Source organism: Chiloscyllium plagiosum, chromosome 3 (assembly GCF_004010195.1).
Source record: "Chiloscyllium plagiosum isolate BGI_BamShark_2017 chromosome 3, ASM401019v2, whole genome shotgun sequence".
NCBI lineage: Eukaryota > Metazoa > Chordata > Chondrichthyes > Orectolobiformes > Hemiscylliidae > Chiloscyllium > Chiloscyllium plagiosum.
In genome coordinates, this window is record NC_057712.1 from 43,669,279 (window position 1) to 43,694,094 (window position 24,816).

Genomic DNA, 24,816 nt, shown 5'->3' on the forward strand with positions numbered 1-24,816 from the left:
GACCAATTTCACTGTTGAATGTGGATTTTAAAATTCTATCCAAGATGCTGGCTCTGAGGTTGGAGAAGGACCTGCCCCATGTTATAAAAGATCAAATGGGTTTTGTCAAGGGCCGTAGCTCCTCCAACAATATCAAGAGAGTAGTGAACATAGTGCAGGTATGCCAGCAAAGATTGATCCTGGGTTTGGTGGTCTCCCTAGACGCAGAAAAGGTGTTTGACTGGATAGAATGGCCATATCTGTTTGGGGTCCGAGAGCACTTTGTTCGGGGGGATCCTTTGCCAGATCGGTGACAGTATTGTATAATGTTCCTAAGGCGGTAGTTATTACATATAGTGCTAAGTCAGATAGCTTTAATATTGGGAGAGGTAGTTGACAGGGGTGTCCTCTCTCACCGCTGTTATTCACCTTGGCAATTGAGCCATTAGCTGAGGCTATCAGGAGGGATCCTGAAATAGTGGCGCCAGGATTGGGAATGGGGGAGCGTAAGATCACCCTATATGCTGACGACGTCCTCTTGTTCTCGGCCAATCCGGAGGAGTCTGTTCCTTGATTGATTCAAACAATTAATTTATTTGGCGGTTTCTCGGGCTACAGGATCAACTGGGGGGATTAGTGGAAGTGCCTAATCTGAAGGATGGAATGCAGTTCCTGTTTAGATGGTCATCAAAAGGTTTTTTGTATTTGGGATTCTTTATTACCCCTTCCTTCCACCAGCTGTATAAAGCTAACTATGTACAACTATTGGAGAGGATAAAACAGGATTTGCAGCAGTGGGAGGGGTTACCGTTATCATGGTTGGGCCGAATAGCCCTGATTAGATGAATGTTCTTTCTCGACTGTTGTACCCCATGAGAATGCTCCCTTTGTTGCTATCTAGACGAGTGTTACAGTGGCTCAATGGTTGGCTAGGGTCTTTTTATTTGGTGTCACAGGCGCTCTCTGATTAAATTTAGTTATATTGCAGCTTTCACAGGGTGAATCTTCCGGATTTGAAGAAATATCAAATAAGCACCCTGTTAGCATATGTTGGTGACTGGGTACAAGGGAATTCGGAGTCAAATTGGCTAGATGTTGAAGTCTCGCAGTCAAATTGTCCTCTAGTAAATCTATTATTTATGGATAAGATGAAAGAGAAAGTGAGGGCTGCAGATGCTGGAGATCAGAGTTGAAAATGTGTTGCTGGAAAAGCGCAGCAGGTCAGGCAGCATCCAAGGAAAAGGAGAATCGACGTTTCGGGCATAAGCCCTTCTTCAGGATTCCTGAAGAAGGGCTTATGCCCGAAACGCCGATTCTCCTGTTCCTTGGATGCTGCCTGACCTGTTGCGCTTTTCCGGCAACACATTTTCAACATCATTTACAGAAAGGTCATTCTTGGGGGATGTGGAAGAACTCCATAGGACGTGGAATCAAGAGCTAGGAGAGGATATTCCATCGGAGGTATGGGAAGACATCTGAGGGAATGCCAGAAAAATCTCAGTATATAACAGAGCGCAAGCCATGCAATTGAAGACCTTACACAGGGCTCATATGGCACCAGAGAGGCTAGCTAAGTTCAAGAGAGGAGCGCCATCAGGGTATCCCAAATGTAGCATTAGTATAGGTGCTCTTACACATTGCTACTGGTCATGTTGTAAGATCCAGAGATACTCGCATGCTATAATAAGGCAGCTAAAGGACATCCTGGGGATTGAAATTAACGTGGATCCGGTAATTCTTCTTTTCGGGTTGCCAAATTTGCCCTCTCTGGGGGAACACGAGAAGAGATTGTGTAACATTCTTACTCACTGTGTGAGGAAGAACATTCTAGTGAATTGGACATCGGAAAAACCACCAGGTCTTATGGGATGGCGTAGGCTGATGATGGAGCATCTACCCCAACACTATCTCACAAATATGGTGTACCACAAAACCGAGAGCCCTTTCTAAATTATATTGACACAGACTTATCAGCAATATTAATCTAGGCTATGGTATAACTGTGGGAATCAGTATGGGTGCTCATGGGGCCCTGGGAGGGGGAGGCTGGAGGAAAAAGAATACAGGAACTATATCTGGAGCTCCCAGGGATCAGAGCCTCAGTGGAGGTGTGATGAGTGAAATAGAATAAAGTAGTGAGATATAATTTTAAGTTACTTGAATTTAGTTTAGTTTAATATTTAATTTGTTTGTAGTTTAGGTTAAGTAGATAAGTGTGTTCTGGTAGAATAGTAGGTCATTTATGACTAATAGTATAGCAATATGAATTTGTTGTACTGCCTCTACTTTTCTGTTTTTTGGTGTTATTCTTTTTTTTGTGTATAAATGCTTTGTAAAAGATTTAAAAAGGTCTTTAATAAAAATATTTATTAAAAAAAGTGTTCAACTGCTATAATCACCAATACCAACTTTTATTTTTTGAACTTTTAGTTAGACACTGCAGATTGTACAAATGTCTGAAAAATGAGCTGCCACTCTAGCCTCTGAACCCGGCCATAAAGCTTTATTTCAATTGTACTGACTGATCCTTACCTATTTTGTAACTAACAGGAAGAAGATAAAGTTTGTTCCTCCATACAATTCAATACCCAATTCAAAAGATTTTGGGCTCACCTCTGGGCAGTCCTGGGGTCTACCTGAAAGGATGAGGCCTACCTTGGCTAAGTTGGAACCACACTCATTTCCAAATGTGAAGTTTGTGGCTTCTTAGCTCCACTCCAGAGACCTCAGGCTCTGATGCTTCAATTTTGAGCTGCAGGCTGTGTCTTCTTTCAGATAAAACATTGAACAGAGGACCCTGACTGCCCTTCGTGTGGGTGTAAACGATTCCATGACAGTTTGTGAAAAAGAAGATGGGAGTCCTCCCTCATGTTCTGGTCAATGTTTAACAGCAAGTATGAAATGACCAAATTATTGGGTCATTGCTGTACACAATGTGTATTTACTCTGTTATCACATAGAGGCCAGTTAGCTCAGTTGGTGAGATGGTGAGCACACAGTTCAGAATAATGATGATATTAGGGATTCAATTCTCGATCTGGCTGGAACAGACTTAAGATCTGCCGCTACATCTTATCCACAAGAGTGGAAGCAGTGACAAAAAAATACTCCCGAGTAGAACGGGTCAGGATAGAGCCAGTGAATGGACATTGAATGACATTACAACACTACTTTAGTACTCTTGGACATTGCATGCTTGTGAAAACCTTTCTTACACTAATCAGTGACCTGTGTTCCCTTCTGTAAAGTGTGTTAATTGCACTGCCGTCAAGGATTATTGTGGTTGGGTCTTCCACAACTGCTTCGATGTTTGCAATGTGAATCTGAACTGTTCTTATGGATACTGTGCATTCTGTGTTCCTCTAACTTCATTGTGTTCTGTTCCATTCTCTCCTTCAATTAAAAACAGAATCAGTGGAGCTGGGTGAAAGACCACTTTCACTTGTTGACAGAATAACATTATTGCATCAATCACAATACAATTATGGCTGTACCTAGGGGCGGGGGGGGGGGGGGTGGGAGATGTTCCTGGGAATACATTCAGGAAAGTGTTTTGGGTGGAATTGAGAAATAAGAAAGGGACCATCACATTATTGGTATTGGATTATTGACCCCTCCCAATAGATGGTGGAAAATCGAGAAACAAATTTGTAAGGAGATCTGTTATTTGTAAGAATAATAGGGTGGTTAGAATAGGGGATTTTAACTTTCCAAATATAGACTGGGACTGCCATAGTGTTAAGAACTTGGATGAAGAGGAATTTAAGTGTCTACAAGAAAATCTTCGGATTCAGTATGTAGATACACTGAACAGAGAAGGTAGGTAAAAACAATGACTGCAGATGCTGGAAACCAGATTCTAGATTAGAGTGGTGCTGGAAAAGCACAGCAGTTCAGGCAGCATCCGAGGAGCAGTAAAATCGACGTTTCGGGCAAAAGCCTTTCATCAAGAATACAGGCAGAGTGTCTGAAGGGTGGAGAGATAAATAAGAGGAGAGTGGGAGTGGGGAGAAAGTAGTATAGAGTACAATAGGTGAGTGGGGGTGGGGATGAAGGTGATAGGTCAGAGAGGAGGGTGGAGTGGATAGGTGGAAAAGAAGATAGGCAGGTAGGACAGGTCATGGGGACAGTGCTGAGCTGGAAGTTTGGAATTGGGGTGAGGTGGAGAAGGGGAAAGGTGCAAAACTTGACGTACTCTTGGGAAATAAGGCAGGGCATGTAACGCAGCACTTTGGGACCAGTGACCATAATTCTATGAGTTTTAAAATAGAGATGGAAAAGGAAAAACTGAATCTAAAAGTTAAAATTCTAAATTTGGGGAAGACAAATTTTGACGATATTAGACAAAGTTGATTGGGGGCAGATGTTTACAGGTCAAAGGATGGCTGGAAAATGGGAAGCCTTCAAAAATGAGATAATGAGAGTCCAGAGACAGTATGTTGCTCTTAGGGTGAAAGGAAAGGCTGGTAGGTGTGGGGAATGCTGGATGACTGGAGACATTGTTTTTCTTGACCAAAACAACAATGAAGCGTATGTCAGGTATAGTCAGCAGGGATCGAGTGAATCCTTAGCGTATAAAGGCAGGAGTATACTTAAAAAGGATGTCAGGAGGGCGAAAAGGGGACAAAAAAATAGTTTTGGCAAATCGGGTTAAGGAGAATCAAAAGGGATTTTATAAATACATTAAGGACAAAAGAGTAACTCGGGTGTTAATAGGGCCCTTGAATATCAGCAAGGCCACCATGTCTGGAGCCGCAGAAGATGGGGGAGATACTAAACGAGTATTTTGCATCCATGTTTGCAGTGGAGAGTGATATGAAAGATATGGAATGTGGGGAAATAAATAGTGATATTTTAAAAATGTCTATATTACAGAAGAGGGAGTGCTGGACGGCTTAAAACGCATAAAGGTGGATAAATCCCCGGGACGCGATCAGGTATACCCTACAACTAGGGAAGTGGTTGCTGGGCCCCTTGCTAAGATGTTTGTATAAATGCTAGGCTCGGGTGAGGTGGCAGAAGATGGAAGTTGGCTGACATGGCACCACTATTTGAGAATGATGGTAAGGAAAAGCCAGACTGGTGAGCCTGTCAGTGGTGGGCAAGTTGTTTGAGCGATTCCTGAGGGACAGGAATTGTGTGTATTTGGAAAGGCAAGGACTGATGAGGGTTAGTAAACATTGCTTTGTGACTTGGAAATTATGTCTCAATAACTTGATGGAGCTTTTTGAAGACGAAACGATGAGGATTGATGAGGGCAGAGCAGTGGACATGACCTATATGGACTTCGGTAAGAAGTTCAACAAGGTTCCTCGCGGTAGACTGGCCAGCAAGGTTAGACCACATGGAATACATGGAGAACTAGCCATTTGGATACAGAACTGGCTTGAAGATAGAAGACAGAGGGTGGTGATGGAAGGTTGCTTTTCACACTGGAGGCCTGTGATCAGCAGTGTGCCACAAGGATTGGTGCTGGATCCACTATTCTTCATTTTTATATAAATGATTTGGATGTGAACATAGGAGGTATGGTTAATAAGTTTACAAATGACACCAAAATTGGAGGTGTAGTGGACAGCAAAGAAGCTTACCTCAGAGTATTGTGGGATTTTGATCAGATGGGTCAATGGGTCAAACAGTGTCAGAGTTTAATTTAGATAAATGTGAGGTGCTGCATTTTGGAAAGGCAAATTAGGGCAGAACTTTTATGGTCCTGGGAACTAGAGACCTTGGATTGCAGGTCCATTGTTCCTTGAAAGTGGAGTCACAGGTAGATAGGATAGTGAAGAAGTATTTGGTACGCTTCCCCTTATTGGTCATAAACATTGAGTATAGGGGTTGCGAGGTCAACACTGAACCAACACACCGCCTTCATGGAGTCATAGAAATGTACAGCACAGAAACAGACCCTTCAGTCCAACTCATCCATGACGACCAGATATCTAAAATTAATCTACTCCCATGTGCCAGTAGTTGGCTCATATCCCTCCAAACCCTTCCTATTCATTTACCCATCCAGATGCCTTTTAAATGTTGTAATTGTACCAGCCTCCACCACTTCTTCTGGCAGCTCATTCCATACACATACCACCCTCATGTGAAACATTAGCCCCTTAGTTCCCTTTTAAATGTTTCACCTCTCACCTTAAACCTAGGCTCCAGTTCTGCACTCCCCCACCCAGGTAAAGTGCATTGTCTATTTACCCTATCCATGCCCCTCGTGATTTTATAAACTGCTATAAGGTCACCCCTCCGTCTCTGACACTCCAGGTAAAACAGCCTCAGCCTATTCAACTTCTTCCTATAGGTCAAATCCTCCAATCCTGGCAACATCCTTGTAAATCTTTTCTGAACCCTTTCAAGTTTCACAATATCCTTCCTATAGGAGGGAGATGAGAATTGCACAATATTCCAAAAGTGGCCTAACCAATGCCCTCTACAGCCACAGTCTGACTTCCCAACCCCTATTCTTTCCGTTAAGGTTATAATAAGACAACCTGTTCTGAGACAGCGTCAGTTAGTGTTGTAAGGATTCTTCTCAGTCATCCTTCCCAAAGCCTGGGCTGGCTGAGTCGTCAGTACTTTGGGTATTTTTGACTTTCTGAATCACAAGTTATTAATAGTAGTGACATAGCAACAACAAGGCCTGTAACAGTGTAAACAAGGCCAAACTTCACTTCTAGAGGGGCAGAAAAGAAATGTAGAGACGTGTTCACTTTCATTAGATAACATGTTCTCAGGTTTGCCTTTGCATACAACTTGGGTGGTCTGAAGGGACCTGGATATTGGGCCTCAGACCCTATCATCCTGATTGGGAGCAATCCTTTGGAAGATCATAACTTTCCAGCAATATACACAACTCTACGATAAGATATTCTTTCTCTGTTGGTCCTATTTGATGAGAAGACACTGACAAAATGAACAAGCAATGCAAAACTTCAAACACAGGTAGCACTTGTCCCATACGGTACTGTTAACCACCCCACCCTCACCAATATTGCTGGGAGAGGGTCTGGGAAGTAGATTGTGTGTTAGCATCAGTAATAATAATTCTTGATTTTAGGATTCTAAACAGATTGGATATTATCGATAATGATGAGCTGTCTCTTCCTATGTAGTACAGAAAATCCTGAGGATGAACTAGAGAGAGAGGTAGACAGTGAGTAAGAGTGAGTGAGAAAGATCCAGCATGCAAATGAGCAAGCAGAAGAAAGAGAGAGAGAGCGAGACAAAACAAGAATGAGCACAAGAGCAATTGAGAGAGTGAACGAGAGTGCAAGCATGAGAGTAAGTGAGACACTGAGTGAGAGAGCAAAAGAGGGAGAGACTGAACAAGAGAGCAAGCATTAGAGTGAGAGAGAGATGAAGTCACCTCGACTCAAAATGTCAGCTTGCTCTCCATGGATGCTGTCTGACTGTCTGTGATCACCAGCATTTGTTGTTTTCAGTATAGATTCCAGCATCTGCAGTATTTTGCTCCTCGAGATTGAACGAAAGCGTGAACACGAGGGTAAGTGAGAAGTCAAGTGAGACAGTGAGCCAAGACAGCTAGTGAGAGAATTAATGAGAGCACAAGCTAGTGAGAGACTGATTTAGAGTGAATGAGAACGTTAGTGACAATGAGGGAGAGAATAAGTGAGAGTGAGGAGAAGACTGAGCCACAAACATGATTGACAGAGAGTGATGGAGTGAGAGAGAGATATATTGAGTGAGATATTGAGTAAGACAGCATGAATGAGAGAGGGTTTGAAATTAGAAAACAGGCCAAAGTCACTGAAGCTGAAGAGAGTGGCTGGATTGTGGGTAAGTACTTGGTGAGATGTCTGTTCTCATGGTAGTGGGTATTAGGGCAGGCTGTATCCGTGGTCAGGAAGAATAAGACCGCTGGACACTCAGTTAGTGGTAACTTTACAGATTAACACTTAACACAGAACTATATCACTTGCTGGCATCTATGGTCATGTGATCTCTTACATTACTAATTGTAGGCTACCTATTTTCATATTTGGCATTAACCCTTTATATTACAAGATGAAAAGGGCTGGGAGGAGACTTGGCTGGAGAATGAACATTGGCTCTGAGTTTTTGAGCTGAATGACCTAATTCTGTAATTACACACAGCAGGCTGCTAGTTGATATGCTATTTTGCATTATTTATGGAACCAACTGCAGCCTCAGTCTCAGAGTTGGCCTTTACAGTCTCCAACCAAGTTGCAGAGTTGTATTGCAAGTGCACATCTAAATACTACAATATTCTGAGGGTTTCTGCTTCTACCATTCTCACTGATAGTGAGTTCCAGATTCCCACCACCCTCTGGGTGAAAACACCTTTCCTCGCTTCAGATCAGCTGAAAGACTGGAGAAGCTGGGATTATTCACTTCAGGGCAGCTATGGTTAAGGGGACATTTGAAGGAGGTGCTCAAAATCATGCCTGATTCTGATAATGAGTAAATCTGGAACAACTCTTTCCAGTGGTAGAGGCCACAGATTCATGGTAATTGGGAAAATAAACTAGGGCAAGACAAGGAGGATGTTGTGATTTGGAATGAAATGGCTGAAGTGTCAGATTCAATAATAACTCTCAAAGGAAGTTGGGCATAAAACCTGAAGATCTATGGGGAAAGAGGAGGAGAATAAGGATTTTGGGTAATCCAAGATGGAGGATGGGAAAACATTTCTGGCTGCAACAGCTGCTCCTTTCTTTTGAGGTATTTTAGGTGTTGGAGGTGATTTCCTCGAATTCAAGGAGCAGCAATTACTGTTTTATATGCTGTTGCATTGTTTTGGAATTTTAGAGAACAAAAAGTCAAAACAATAGCAGTTTTAAAAGGGAGAGGAACAGGCAAAGGAAGCACATGGTGAGGACAGTGCAGGACAGAGAGAGAAAGAAAGGTGGGACTAGATTGGGTTGGGATATCTGGTCGGCATGGATGAGTTTGACCGAAGGGTCTGTTTCCGTGCTGTACATCTCTATGACTCTAATTAGATAGATTCCTTGGCTCTGTCAAAAAGACAGCGCATGCATAATGGCCCAAATGGGCACCTTTTGGACTCTGGGTCTATTGGACAATGTGATCCTGTCCAGAGACAGCTCGCTGTTATCCAGGACCCTCAGTCAGTCAGTCCCACTCAGGTCTCTGAACAAAGGATTGAGAATCCAGGCTGAAAGTCCAGTGCAAAAACTGAGGGAGGCTGCACTGTTGCATGCGTCATCTATCATATCAAATACCAAACCATGCCTTCACTGCCCTTTTGAGTGATGAAAAGGATCCACATTTACATCAACCATTTTGAAGAAAGATAGTGTCCTGACCAAGTCTTCAATAAATATTATTAAAATAAAATATTTTTGAGCATTGAGGTTCTGAAGGTCTTTCTTCATTTACTGGGGGCTATCATCTATTTTTGCTATGTCTAGAGTCTTTGCTGCAATGAACAGGCAGTGACTGCATCCTGGGAATGCAATGGAATACATTATTCTGCTGCTCTGAAGGTCATAACAATCTGTATTGGATTTCTGGGCATGTCCTTGAGATGACCCAGGGCTGCTGCTCATTCTTGTGTCAAGTGAGTAACTAATGCCACATGTGTTTCCAAGACACCTCCTAACCACTTTCTAACACTTTGGACTGCATTGCCAAGAGCTCTCCTGTCTACTGTCCTTGATGGATTAGAACCTCTTCCTGTCCAAGATCACACCAAGGTCTTTCCAAGGCAACAGGGAAGCCAAATGAAATGAGAACAGAATTTTACTACTCAACAGTCCTTCCCAAGGTGTCCTAAGTGTCACTGAGGGAGCTTGCATTGATCCAAACTGCTCATGAGCTTGGTGTGGTCTTGGGCAGGAAAAGTTTCCAATTCATTGAGGTATGGGCGGGGGATATATGCAGGAGATTTTTGGGTAATGCTTTGATTGTCCAGTAGTCCGCAGTGTTAGAAGGTGGCAGCAGAGCAATCAAGGGCTTCCTTTGGCACTTTCTGATGCTAACTTGGGAAGTCTTCTGCATGCAGAGTGCAGATGGGACTGTGCCCAGTGTGATTGACCAAGTCATTGTAAGCTCCATAAGAAGGATTGTGAAGCAATTGTTCCCATTCATTGAGGTGCTCTCATTGGATGTTGCCATTGGCAGAGTCACCATCCTCCACTGTAATGCCACCAACACAGGACCAAATGAGACAGTAAGAGGCAATGAAGTGCAGGAGGCAGAAGGACATACTCTGAGACACAATAATGCAGGATGTTCTCCAATTGAGAAGTGACTACTTCTACCATCCACATTCTATCTAACTTTCATACCCAATAGTGGAGCTTCCATAGTCACTGTCATCTTGCTTATCCTGCCTATTGCCTTCATTTCCATAGTTTATAGCTTTCCTTCCACAGCATAGCTCTTATCAACCCCATAATCACCTTTCCTTCCCAAACAGCTCACTGATGATTTTACCTAGTATGGTGACAAAACATCTGAAAACAAACCTTTCAACTCAGCGAGCAAACTTACATCTGGAACTGAGATGTTACCTCAGGGATCAATGTAGGTCAGTGAACACAGGGATGGCAGGGGAGTGGGACTTGATGTAAATGATTTAGATCGATACTCCCAGTGGACTACTGAGGAATTGCTGCATTATCAGAGGTGCTACCTGACCTCGCATGTCGATTGAGCAGTTTTTTTTTATTATTCACTTGTGAAATGTGGGCGTGTAAGGCTGGACCAGCATTTATTGCCTGTACATAGTTGCCCTTGAGATGGTGATGGTGGTGAGCTGTCTTTTTGAACTGCAGCAGTCAATACCCTTAGGGAGGGAATTCCACAATTTTAACTCAGTAACACTGAAGGAATGGAAATATATTTCCAAGTCAGGATGGTGAGGGTAACTTGCACGTGATGTCCCCATGTACTATTTCAAAGGTGATCATGGGGGATCTCCCAATGCTTTGGCCAGTGTTTGCTGCCAAAACCAATGTCACTGAAACATTTCATCTGCTGACTGTGGGATCTTGCTGTGTGCAAGACAGTTGTCATGTTTCCTACTTTGCAACTGTGCTTACAGCTCCAAAAGACACTTCATTACTTATGAAGCTTTGGAATTCCTTGAATAGTTTGGGAGACATAAGTTACAATATTTGCATTTGGCTTTTCTTTGGAAGAGCAGGAGTCACAATCCTCGTGAGTGAACACAGTTTTGTACTCCGTCTGTTGCTTCCTCCAATTCTGGCCTTTTGTATTTCATTGACTTTCATTATTTTACCTTTGGAGTTTTTCCCTTCAGCTCTCTGGACTCTTAAGCTCCAAAAGTCACTCTCTAAACTTTCTCTTTTCCTTTAACCCCCCCTAAAATCTATCCCTTTCATCAACCTTTTGATCCCCTGTCCTGATATCCCCTCATTTGGTCAATTTTTCTTAAGTCTTCTTAGAAGCATATGGGACATTTAATCATGTGAAAGGGGATATACAAATGCAGGTTGCTGTTGTACTTTTCTGTTTCAAGTCTGCCTGTCACTGTAAGTAGTTCTACATTACAGGAAATCCTTCCACAGCATTGCTGCCTGACCTGCTGTGCTTTTCCAGGGCCACATGTTTTAAAATGATCTCCAGCGTCTGCAGTGTTCACTTTCTCTTACTTATGAAGACAGTAAGGTAGATGCTAACACTGTCCCTCTTCAATTAACCTGTCTCTAGAGGCAGGTCTAGTCCCTCACCCAGGCGACAGGGGGCACGCAGAGAACACATAGCTGTCACTTTTCTCTGCCTTGCTTTACCTACAGGCCATTCCTCACCCATTTAGTCACAAGTGACCAAGTTTGATCTGGTTGCAAGGAGTGTAACGTTGTTCTGTTGTGCTGCTCTGTGCCAGGTCAGCACCTTGTGAAGAATCTACAGAGAGACAAAATGACAATGAAATAAATGCATTGCCTTCAAAGACATTTAAAGACATGGGACATTTTGTGCAAGATTCTTTCATAACCTCAGGTCATCTCAAAGCTCTCTACAGCCAATGAAATATCCGGAACCTGATCAGGTGTACCCAAGATCTCTGTGGGAAGCTAGGGAAGTGATTGCTGGGGCCCTTGCTGAGATATTTGTATCATGGATAGCGACAGGTGAAGTCCCAGAAGATTGGAGGTTGGCTAAAGCGGTGCCACTATTTAAGGAAGGTGGTAAGGAAAAGACAGGGAACCATTGACTGGTGAGCCTGACATCAGTGATGGGGCAAGTTATTGGAGGAAATCCTGAGGGACAAGGTTTACATATACTTGGAAAGGTCAGGACTGATTAGGGATAGTGAACATGGCTTTGTGTGTAGGAAATGGTGTCCTTGATTGAGTTTTTTGAATAAGTAATGGAAGTGACTGATAAGGGTAGGGAGGTGGAAGTGAACTGCATGGAGTCCGGTAAGGTGTTCGACAAGGTGCCTAACCTGGTTAGCAAGGTTGGATCACATGGAATAGAGGGAGAACTAGCCATTTGGATATAGAACTGGCTCGAAGATGGACAGAGAGTGGTAGTGGAGGGTTGCTTTTCAGACTGGAGGCCTGTGACCAGTGGAGTGCCACAAAGATTAGTGCTGGGTCCACTGCTCTTCATCATTTATATAAATGAATTGGATGCACATATAGAAAGTATGGTTAATATGTTTGCAGATGACACCAAAAATTGGACGTATAATGGACAGCAAAGAAAGTTGCCTCAGAGTACATTGATTAGATGGGTCAATGGCCTGTGGAGTGGTAAATGGAGTTTAATTTAGATAAATGTGAGGTTCTGCATTTTGGAAAGGCAAATCAGAGCAGGATTAATGCACTTAATGGTAAGGGCCTGGGGAGTGTTGCTGAACAAAAAGACCATGGAATGCAGGTTCATAGTTCCTTGAAAGTTGAGTTGTAGGTAGATAGGATAAGGAAGAAGATGTTTGGTATACTTGCCTTTATTGGTCAGTGCATTGAGTATCAGAGTTGGGAGGTCACGTTTTGCTGTACAGGACATTGGTTAGGCCACTATTGGAATGTTGCATTCAATTCTGGACTCTCTGCTATTACAGTCATAGTCAAAGAGATGTAACCCTTTGGTCCAACTTGTCCATGCCGACCAGATATTCTAACCTAATCTAGTCCCATTTGCTAGCACTTGGCCCATATCCCTCTAAACCCTTCCTATTCATATACCCATCCAGATGTCTTTTAAATACTGTAATTGTACCAGTCTCTACCACTTCCTCTGGCAGCTCATTCCATACATGCACCATCCTCTGCGTGAAAACGTTGCCCCTTAGGTCCCTTTTAATTTTTTTTCCCTTTCACCCTAAACCTATTCCCTCTAGTTCTGGATTCCCCCACACCAAGGAAAAGTCCTTGTCTATTTACCCTGTTGTGAAACTTGAAAAGGTTCAGCAAAGATTCATAAGGATGTTTCCAGAGTTGGAGGGTTAGAGCTACAGGGAGGGGCTGAATAGATGGGCTATTTTCCCTGTATGTCAGAGGCTAAGGGGTGACCTTATAGAGGTTTATAAAATCATGGGGGGTATCGATAGGTTGAATAGACAAAGAATTTTTCGAGGGTGGGGAAGGGCATAGGTTTAAGGTGAGAGGGGAAAGATTTAGAAATAATCTAAGGGGCAACCTTTTCATGCAAAGGGTGGTGCATATATGGAATGAGCTGCCAGAGAAAGTGTTGCAAGTTGGTAAAACATTTAAAAGGCATCTGGATGGGTACATGTATAGGAAGGGTTTAGACGATTATGGGCCAAACGCTGGCAAATGGACTAAATTTATTTAGGATACCTGGTTGGCATGGACGAGTTGAACCAAAGGGTCTATTTCCATACTGTATATCTCAATGACTCCAAGTACTTTTTATAAAGTATAATCACCGTGTATTACTGAGGAAGTTTTTCATCTTGTACTCATGAGGACTGAACCTCAAGAATACTAAATCTCAAAGGGAACAATAATTCCCTTGATGGAAGTGGCTGCTGATTGGTTGAAAAGTGGACTCTGATTGGTAGAGGCACTCTCTTTTTGTCCCCCAGCATCTCTCTTTTCTCAGCACTTAGTGAAGCTCTGAATAGCCAAGAGACTAATTGTAGTCACTGCAGAGATGTAGGAAATGGAACAGTCAATTTGTAAGCAGCAAGTTCCCACAAACGGCAAGAGGTAAAGATCAGAGAATCTACTTTTACTGATGATGGTTGAGGAATAAATATTTGCCACAACAACTTTGCTGTGCTTTAAAACAGTGGCACAGGATGTTTGATGTTGACCTGAGAGCGTGGACTGAGACTGAACTCAACATCTCATCTGAAAGAATGCATCTCTGACAAGGCAGTGCTCCCGTCAGTACTGCATCTGAACAAGAGGACCAGAGAGAAAAGGATTCTGAAAAAAATAGCACCACCCCAGTATTCTCTTCAGAGCCTTCATCTCATCCTTCTTTGGAAAGAACTGCCAAGACCAACTTTTTCTTGAACATCAACTGGCTAGCATTTTGCCCTCTGGTTCAGAATGTTGTGGTTCAAGACCAACCTTCATAGACATTATACACTGGCACTCCAATGCAGTGTACAAGGAATGCTGTCCCATCAGAACTGTGGCTTTTCAGATGAGATGTTAACTGAGACCACGGGCCGAATTACTGCCATGATGAGTTGGACTGAAGGGTCTGTTTCCGTGCTGTACATCTCTATGACCCTATGACTCTATGACAGATCTCATCCTTGAAGGGGTGGAAATGGGGGTGGAGTTGCTGGGCTTCATGGCTCATGGAGGCATTGTCTGTCTCTGGATTTTGACAAAGCAGTCACGTGGAATTTTACTTGTGCAGCATAGATGATATCAAAGCAAGTCTATTCTTTGTGCACTTTCTTGGATAGCCAGGGTACTCCTTTAGCGATTAAAGGTACTCCTAGTCTAATCGTGATAATTGCCAATTGAAATCTGCCATTATTTCCTAGTCTGGCTTACATATGACTCCAAGGGATCAGGCATAGCCCCTTGTCGGGGCGGGGGGGTGGGCGGGGCGATGCAGTGCAGACTCAGGATATTGTACCTCAGGAAAGCAGTGCCAAGGGAGACTCAGCTACCACTGTGGATTTGTCACTGGCCTCTGTTCCTGTGACTGGTGCTGTAATTCACTGACCAACTGCGAGGCTGGACCATGCTGTTGGCTGCCACTGGGCAGCAGGGGTCCACTGGCAGGAGGGTCCTTAGGCTAAACAGTTTTCCCAGAGGTCCCACCTGGAAAACACTTGCCGTCTGTCAGTCAGTCCCTGGTAATGTACCTCCCCGTAAAGAGCTTTGGACATTGATACCATAATCATGCTAGGGGAGTGCTCATTCTTTACAAGTGAGTGAGAAAACATCAACATGGGAAGATCACATTGTTTCATTTCCTTCATTTTTGGACTGTGGACTAAAAAAGAAAGATATTGCTTCAAACCAAAGAGATGAGTGTAGCGTTAAAATCATAGTTACTAGAGAATATTGAGGGTTATCTATAATATTACTTTCTACCAAAAAGAAAAACTGAAAGAACTATGGATACTGGAAATCGGATAATAAAATCAGAAATTGTTGGAAAATCTCGCTGATAGAATCTGTCAATAGAAAGAAGAGTTGATGTTTCAGGCCCAGAGTCCATTCTTCAGAAGAGTCTGAAGAAGATCTGTTCTGAAGATGGGTCACTGGACCTCAAAACGTTAACTCTGCTTTCTCTTCACAGATGCTGCCAGACCTGCTGAGTTTTTCCCATAATTTCTGATTTTGTTTACATTGTTACTTTCCCTGGAGCAATGAGAGTGAAAGTAGATAAAACGGAGCAAATGAATGTTGAACTTGGGGACAATTGCTTGACAACTTTTTGATTGGCTCTGGATCAGGTGACCATTGCTTATGTGGAACCAATGCAGCAGAAACATTTTGTCTGTAGAGAGAAACTATCACAAAAATCTCTGTGTGTCTCTCTCTTGTGTGGAGGCATCAGACGCTTACCAGTTAATATCTTTCTCTGCAAAGTCTGTCTTGAAGGAGAACTAAAACTTCTTGAGAACACAGAAAGGACGATCTCGAAAGAAAGGCGGAAACAGCCTTTTGTCGATATCAAATAATTGAAAAGAAACTAAAGCAAACTACTCGTTGAATCCTGTTCTCCAGTCCTGGCAACATTCTGGTAAATCTTTTCTGAACCCTCTCCAGTTTAATAATATCCTTCCCATAACAGAGCGACCAGAACGACAGACAATACTCCAGAACAGGCCTCATCAAGATTCTGTATATGCTCAACATGACATCCCAACTCCTATATTCAAAGGTCTGAGCAATGAAGGCAAGCATGTTAAATGCTTTAACCACCCTGTACACCTGTGACACAAATTTCAAAGAATTATGTTTCTGAACCTCTCGATCTATCTGTTCTATAACACTATCCAGGGCAGTACCCTTAATTGTATAAGTGTTCTTGTTTGTACTACCAAAATACAATATCTCATATTTATCCAAATTGAACTCTACCAGTCCCCAACCCATTGACCCAATTGATCAAGATCTCTTTGTCATCTTAAAAAATCATTTTCACTGTTCACTATTCCACCAATTTTGGTATCTTCTGCAAATGTACTAACCGTGTGTCCTTTATTCTCATCCAAATCATTGAGATAAATGATAAACAAAAGTGTTCATCTGCCCTTTGGCTCTGTAATGGAAGCAAAGAATTAACCTCATATCTGGTAGGTGCATAGATATTACCTTCACAGAGGCTCTTCATATCTGCTTTGTGTGTAGCTACATGTACTAACACATACAAATCTCCAAGGTGAGGAGATTTGTGTGCCTCAAGCATTACCTGCACAATACCAATGTGACCCTTCCCTTGAACTGCTATGTCTATGAGCTAAGTGACTCCCCTTGCCTGAAGACAGGAGATCACTGAGCCCATGATCTATGCTGGGCTCCTCTAGTGTTCATTGCAGCCACAATTTTTACACAGGCCTTTTATAGTTGTGGAAGGGGGATTTTGATGGCCAGCAGGATATAGGACTGTTTTGTACCCTACTGCACCTCTTCAACTGAGGCATGTAGATCCTCAGCTGAGAATCATGGAGATACCCACTCCATCCCTCCCTGCTGTGGCCTATTCGTGTGACATCTGTGAATCAGTATGTAAGATAAAAAGTTGCATTGCTAACATTTGTTTTTGTGTTATTTCATGTTGTGTTATAAGATGTGTGATTCATATGCAGTATATTAATATCATTTATTTTAGAGTTTGGAATTTGAACCAGTGGCATGAGGGTTTTATTCTGTGTATGAGAGAGTTTAACTTGTCAGTCTTTTTGGACTGATTTTAAGCTAGTATCTGACAGAAAGGAGGTGACTGGGGCCCTCCTGGATTGATCATTTGTATTCTGAGAGTTTCACAATTAGTGTGTGCAAATATGAAAAGGCATCAGCTTGCTTTTGTTTTAGAAGAGGAGAAAGTGAGGTCTGCAGACGCTGGAGATCAAAGCTGAAACTTTATTGCTGGAACAGCACAGCAGGTCAGGCAGCATCTAGGGAACAGAAGATTCGACGTTTCGGGCACATGCCCTTCTTCAGGAAGAAGGGCATGTGCCCGAAACGTCGAATCTTCTGTTCCCTAGATGCTGCCTGACCTGCTGTGCTGTTCCAGCAATAAAGTTTCAGCTTTGTTTTAGAAGAACCTAGAATTTATTTATTTTTTATTTGAGAAAATTCAATTGATTAGAAAGCTTTAGGAGGCAGTTTGTAGAAGCATTGGCTGGGATTGGATGTAAGAATGGTTTCTCTGGGATCTAGGAGTTCAGAACTGTTAGGAAATAAGTTACCTCACTGCCAGCATTTCAACTTGAAAATTTCAGTTTTTGGTTTGAACTCTTGGGTTATTTGAAAATATGAAAGTTTAAGCTCAGTTGTGTGAATAATCAAGGAAGATTATCAAACTCTTAATGTGTCAGTGGAAGACCATCTCATTAAATAAATCAAAATAAAATATGATCTATTAAGCTAGGTTTCAGTTTTAGGTCTATTTTGTTCAGTAGAAACATCATCTGGGGTCATAACAATACAGTGACCATCTTTAACAATTCATTAATGAATACAGCTAACAGTGTGGCTCTGCACGGATGTTTGGTGCCATGGATGTTGTGACTGTGACTCCAGGGTAGTCTGCTATACTTGGTGACCACTGACAGCTTGCTCCCAAACAATAGTTTGCTCTCTTCTACTCATACTGATATCACATGGTAGCATTCAGAAGTAAGATGCATGTGTTTGAGCTCATATCTTGGGCACTCTTGACAGGTCATAAGTGGGCAAGATAATAAGCATATCGCTTATCCACTGAAACTTACCAACTAACTATATTGCTACATAAATTCTGCACCAGGTAGCAATGGCAAGATGATAGCTTCTCCAGGCCTGGTCTTGAGAGTCCACTCAGTGGATCACAGCGGTACATTTTAATTAGGCAGGAGCAATGATAATTTCTCCTGTAGGGAAAGCCATGACGGGTCATCTGCTCCCAGAGTCAGACAACACGAAAACCACATTTACAGCCTTAACTCAAACTGTTATCCCAAAGATGTCTCTGCGAAGGCTGATAAAATGTGACCATGTGACTTCTCAAATGGGCACTTTTAGTATGGAGTAGAAAGTGAGGACAGCAGATACTGGAGATCAGAATCGAGAGTGTGAAGCTGGAAAAGCATAGCAGGTCAGGCAGCATCCAAGGAGCAGGAGAATAGACGTTTTGGGCATAATCTCTTCATCGGGAATGAAGGGCTTATGCTCAAAACATTGATTCGCCTGCTCCTTAGATGCTGCCTGATCTGCTGTGCTATTCTAGCTTTCAGTATGGACCCAAGATATGCAATTCACATTGAGCCTGCTTCCGTTCGCACAGTCTTTATCGGTTTTTTGGTGTGACTTCGAACCTCGCTTGTACCACCATGCTCTCCCAGACCAAAAATCACCAGTGTAAGTAGACCTTTTGAAAGGTTGGGTTTGAAACGCTGGGAGTTTAACAGATTCTTCAGACCCAACCAAGGACTGGAATTCTGGACACACTCCCCTGTCTGGCTCGATCTGCAATGGATGTAAAGGATCCCATGTATACTACTTCATAGGAGATCACTGGAGATTTCTCCAGTGACCTAGATCAATAATTACCTCTTAGCCAGCAGCACTGAATAAAATTCAGATTGTTTCCTCATATTGCTGTGTGGAAATTGACTGCTCCATTTGCTACTTCACAACGTTGATGACACTCCAAATGTGCTTCATTGGCTGTGATGTGCTTTGGGATATTCCATCATCCTGTAAAAGCCCTATAGATAAACAAGGTCTTTCTTATGCCGCTGAAAGATTACATGAAACAAAGAAAAGGCTACAGCAATCAGAGAAAGAGTAACAGAAGAGAAGAGGGAGCCACAACAAGATTGGAAGCAAAGGACGGACAAATGAAGGATAATGAAAGGGAATACTGAAATTAAGAGGGAGAGAAGAGGATGTGCAGGTTAGGTGGATTGGCCATGCTAAATTGCCCATAGTGTTCAGGGATGTGTAGGTTAGGTCAGGGATAAATATGGGTTAGAGGGAATGGGTCTGGGTGGGTTATTCTTCGGAGGGTCAGTGTGGACTTGTTGGGCCAAAGGGCCTGTTTCTGCACTGTTGGGATTCTATTCTATTCTATAAAAGAATAGAGAAAATGTAAATGAACCATAGAAGAGAAGGAGAAATCTTGGCCCCTCAGATAGAAGAATGCAAAAAGCTATCAAAAGGTTTGCTGAACAGAGCTAAGGCATTGTTCTGAGCTAAGCTGGAAATGATTTCTGTTTGAAAAACTGACATTCATTGATATTATTAAATTTTGAACGACAGGTACTGGATTTGAAATGTTAACTCTCTCTCTCTCTCTCTCTCCCTACTGGTGCTGCCAAAAACACTTTCTCCTGCACATCCTGTTTTTATTTCAGATCCCCAGATACTTTGCATTTGTGTAAAAGGCTGTATCTGAAGAACAACTTTATACATGGGACTGAAAATGAGGGGGAATTTTCACTCAAAGTGGTGTTTCATTTTTGAAAATATCTATGTGGGAGGGCTGTGGAGGCTCAGTAATAAAGACAGAGATCAATAGATTCCTAGATATTAAAGATATCAAGGGATATGGAGTCAGTCTGCAAAAATGGTGTCGGGTTGAAGAGCAGGTATAATCTAGTTTAATGGTTGAGGAAGGTGGAGGTGCCAAATGACCCACTCCTGTTTATTTTAGGCACAGAGAGGAGGTAACAATGCGAATCAGAACTGCTGAGAGTTCACACTGTTCAGCTTTTGGTTTAATTCCAGTTGAGCAGCATTGTGAGATAGAGAGACGAGGTAATAGCACATAGAGGGCAAAGTGGTGAAGATCATGGAGCATAACAGGGGTCTGTAATGAGCTGAGGAATATTACAGAAGAAGCTTGGATTTGCTAAACAGAACTGAAGTGAGGAGGAACAGAATTGTACTTAGAATCTTTCACAATCTCAGAACCTTACACTTAATGGGATGCCTTTTGAAGTATTGTCACTGTGGGAGCTTGCTGTATTTACTCCAAACAGTGATCAGATAATGGTTAAATCATTCTTTTTAGGGAATGACTAACATTGGCCCAGAAAAATTGGAAGAACTTCCCTGATCCTCTTTGAAACAAAAAGGCAGGGAAGGGGGAAATTACATTTTAAGGGTTCATTTGAAAGAGCTCATTTGACAGTGCAGCATTTCATCAGTAGTACACTGCTCGTGTCAGCATAGAGTATGTGCTGAAGTTTCCAGAGTGAGAATTGAACCCACAGCCTTCTGACTCAGAGGTCAAAATAAATCATGACTTCATGCTTCCAGAGAATGCTCATTCTATAAGGGCTCAGCGGGTTTCCAGAAATTGCTGAGCTCCATTCTTGTGGCTTCCAAAACCATATGCAATCAGATGTATGGTCAATCATTGTAACATGCTCCTATTAATTTGTTTTATCGCATTTGACTATTAAAAGTGACAACAAATGACTGTAAGGAGTTAATGAAGCAGCCTTTGCAATTTAACAGGTGAATCTGTGATCTTGAACTTTTACCATTAAATTGCTTGGCCAGTGTATCAGCCTCCTGTGTTTGTTACCTGAACTAAGACTTAGGTTCCATTAGAGGCTGTGTCCTTGGTTTATGTGCGGGATCACAGTCTAACACACAAAGCATACTGTTTGTAACACAGGCATGCATGGGAGTAAATCACATGTATAGGTTCTGCTGTTTTAGTTTCAGTGCAGCTCCTGCAGTCACTTGGTTGCCAATCAATAATTAATGAAACGCTCAAAGGACTCTGTATCGTCAAATTTAATTGCTATCCTGCCGATATAGTGAGCTGCATTACTACTCTGAAGTTAAAAAAAAAGTGGCTGTGCTGCAAAGATATTCCCGTAATGCTGCTGTGTTACCTTATACAGCATCACTTGATGGATTGGGCCTGTCTTGATCTATGCACTCAGTGCAACACAGCCTCGGATTTCTATATTAAACAGCTTTGAAGTTATGTTGGAATCTCACCAACATCTGCTACTCAGCAACACAGGCGTGTTGTGCTAAATGTGCCAAGCAAAGCAAATGTCTCTTTTCCCCCTGCAGAATTCCCCAGTTAGCATTCGATATTCTTAATCAAGATTATGAGGAGCTGGAACAGCACTGCACATATCACAGACCTCAATTTGCGAGCAATAAGAATGAAGTACATACCAGTCATTTGAAATACAATGTGTGTTGAAGTGCTTTAAAAGAAATTTTAATCAAAACCTCTCTCATTAGGGACAGTTTATAATTTCATTCAAGCACATGATATATTCCAAGAACCCACTCCACTACCATAATGATATCTGGCAGGAGTTGTCGAGCTGCAATCTAGCTACAGAACTCAGGTAATGAAATACAGGACAAGACTAAAGGTTATCCACTGAGTTCATCAATCAGCTTACACAATTTTAAACTCTCTTCTATAATTGGCATGGAATAACAGGATCATAAAATCTTAACAATGGGGGAGACCCTTTGCCTATTTGTATGTTGGTTCGCTCAGACAGTTGGCTAGTTGGTTTGCAATGCGCAGTGCTGTTACCATGAAGGATTCTCCTTCTCAACCTCTGCCTTCACCTGAGGTGTCAGTGACCTTCAGGTTAAACCACCACCTAATGGTGATCTCTGTCTAACAGACAGCACAATCTGCAAGAACTTCTATATAATCATATACGTATATATCCCGATGCTCTTTCCTAACAATGCTTTCCTTGTCATTAATGAAATATAGTCATTTTTTCTTTTTTAACCAATGAGATAAATATTACAGGTTTGAATGTAGATTTTTACTCTGTTTGAAGGTGTGAAATGGACTATAGCTAGACGACAGCTTGTTTTATATCTCTACCCATTTTTCAAATCAATTCTATAAAAGGCTGTGGAGATGCACAATGGGCTGGGGCTCACCATCTCCTGTTGTTTTATTTACATAGAATTTCCAGCACAGAAACAGGCCACCCAATCCAGCAGGTCAATATCAATGTTTATATTCCATATAAGCCTCCTTCCTCTAAACATGTCAGCACATTCTTTCTTCCTTCCTTCCCCATGTGCCTATTTAGCTTCCCTTCAAATACATTAGTGCTATTCACTTCTCATACCTATCTATCTAAGTAACCATTTATACATGCGTCCATGTGAGTCTATCACATACAGATCACCATCCCTAAACAGATCAAGGAATAATTTTTGACAGTACTTTTGCTTCTTTGCAAAATTAAATGAAGCCGACTGCCTGTGCTGGTTAGGAGGGATCTTGTGAATATGAAACTAGGTTTCTGTGGAAACTTGAGCTACATCTTCACAATAGAAAACAAAAGCAATCTTGGCCGCAGTTTGTATCTGTGTTGTCAACTGTGTCCAAAGTGAAAAACTCTATCGTATATATGAAACAAATGTATCTTTTTCTTCACCGCTCATGAGATGTGTGCTGCATTCATTCCCTGTCACTGATCATTTATCTACCAGTATATATTAATATAGTTATATATTAAGCTATTACATATCTACCTTACATTTCTGCATCATAAATATTCACATACATTAAACATCTAACATGACATGCCATTCAAATAGATAGTAGATCTATCTGTGTGTTTTATATATGCGTACATGTGGATACAGATATCTACCTTTTCATCTCATTTTCTGATAATTAATGTCTTTCTAATTTGACAGCTCTGAGGAACAGCTGAAAATAGGACAGATGTGTTTGGAAATCACTTCTGACTATAGACAACTCTCCTTCCCTGAAGGGCAGATTACATATAGGATACTACATGCTGAGATGGATAATCTGATTTTGTACATTCCAAGTGATGCTGACTGCACTACTCACCAACAGCTTAGATTTATACAGATCTAAGTGTCTTGTTACGCTTTTTCCAAAATGGCATTTTTCTTTGTTGTTTTTGAAATTACAATTTTTTTCCTTATCTGAAAGGTATAAGCAGTTTCTCAATGCAGAGCAGAATGGTCCAGTTGATAGCTTACCAGTGGTGCAAACTTCATGCATAAATTCAATGAATTATTGCCTCCAACAAAAACTATGTTGAAATGTCATTTGATAGCATCTTTGCTCAAATTCCAGACAAAATTCTGTCTGAAACTGGTGTGCTAATTTGCAAAGATCTACCTCCCGGTTTTTCACCCCTAAAGTTTCTACCCAACCGGTAATCAGACCTCAAACAGCATTGTAAATCTAATGCTGATCATTGAACCATTGTATTATTGACTGTGTGTACTGATGAAGCTTGTGAGAGGAGCCAAGTTGGCGACTGAAGTGAACAGGATAAATTTTTCACTGTGGGGAAGGGTTCAAAAGATCATAAGAAACAAAAGATTATAAGAAACAGAAGGAGGAGGAGGAAGAGGCCATTCAACCCTTTGTGTCTATTCTGCTGTTCTATAAGGTCATGGCTGATCAGTTGTGGCCTTACTCCTCTTTCACGCTTGTCCAGCGTAATGTTTGATTCCCTTGTGGATTTGAGTTTAGATCAGTCTTGAATTCACGCAGTGGCTTAGCCTCCCAGCCTCTTTTGGGAGTAAAACTCTGAAGTTTAATGATTCTCTGAGAGAAGCAGTTACTCCTCATCTGCATCTTCAATGGGAGAGCCCTTCTTTTGAAACTCTGCCCCTTAGTTCTAGATAATTCCATGATAGGTAACAGCCTCTCAATTTCAATGATGTGAAGCCCTTTCAGAATCCTCTACACTTGATTTAAGAAGACACATTTTTGGGAGTATAGAGGAATTTTGTTCACCCTTATGAAAATTCCATCGAAGGGTAATTTAGATTAGATTCCCTACAGTGTGGAAACAGGTCCTTTTGGCCCAACAAGTCCACACTGACCCTCCGAAGAGCAACCCACCCAGACCCATTCCTCTACATTTAGCCCTGACTAATGCACCAAATTCACCAAACCTGCACATCTTTGGACTGTGGGAGGAAACCGGAGCACCCGGAGGAAACCCACGCAGACACGGGGAGAACGTGCAAACTCCACACAGACAGTCACCCGAGGCTGGAATCGAATCTGGGACCCTGATGCTGTGAGGCAGCAGTGCTATCCACTGAGCCACTGTGCTGCCCCCCAATTTAATTAAGTTCTGTTACATGCATGATACCAGAAGGGAGGAAAAAAGTCATTGTGTGCCAGAGCACAGTAAAACACCATTTACTTCACCGTCCCCAACACTAGTGTCCTTTGCTCAACTGAGCAGTCTAT

General features: G+C 42.0%; 1 protein-coding gene and 1 long non-coding RNA gene across 5 annotated transcripts in view; one reads left to right on the forward strand and one right to left on the reverse strand.

The window, feature by feature from the left end:
• The window catches only part of LOC122543122, a 90,014-nt gene that overhangs the window by 35,414 nt on the left and 29,784 nt on the right, over positions 1 to 24,816 (forward strand). The gene's annotated exons all lie outside the window — the stretch shown is intronic.
• Positions 1 to 24,816, reverse strand: part of khdrbs2 (KH domain containing, RNA binding, signal transduction associated 2) — a 584,244-nt gene that overhangs the window by 4,975 nt on the left and 554,453 nt on the right. For 2 of the 3 annotated variants that reach the window (XM_043681448.1, XM_043681427.1), the window contains exon 12: positions 11,763 to 11,859. The exons of the other annotated variant lie outside the window; for it this stretch is intronic. The gene's annotated coding sequence lies outside the window, so the exon portion shown is untranslated. The remainder of the gene's footprint in view (positions 1 to 11,762; positions 11,860 to 24,816) is intronic. 3 annotated transcript variants of the gene reach the window in all.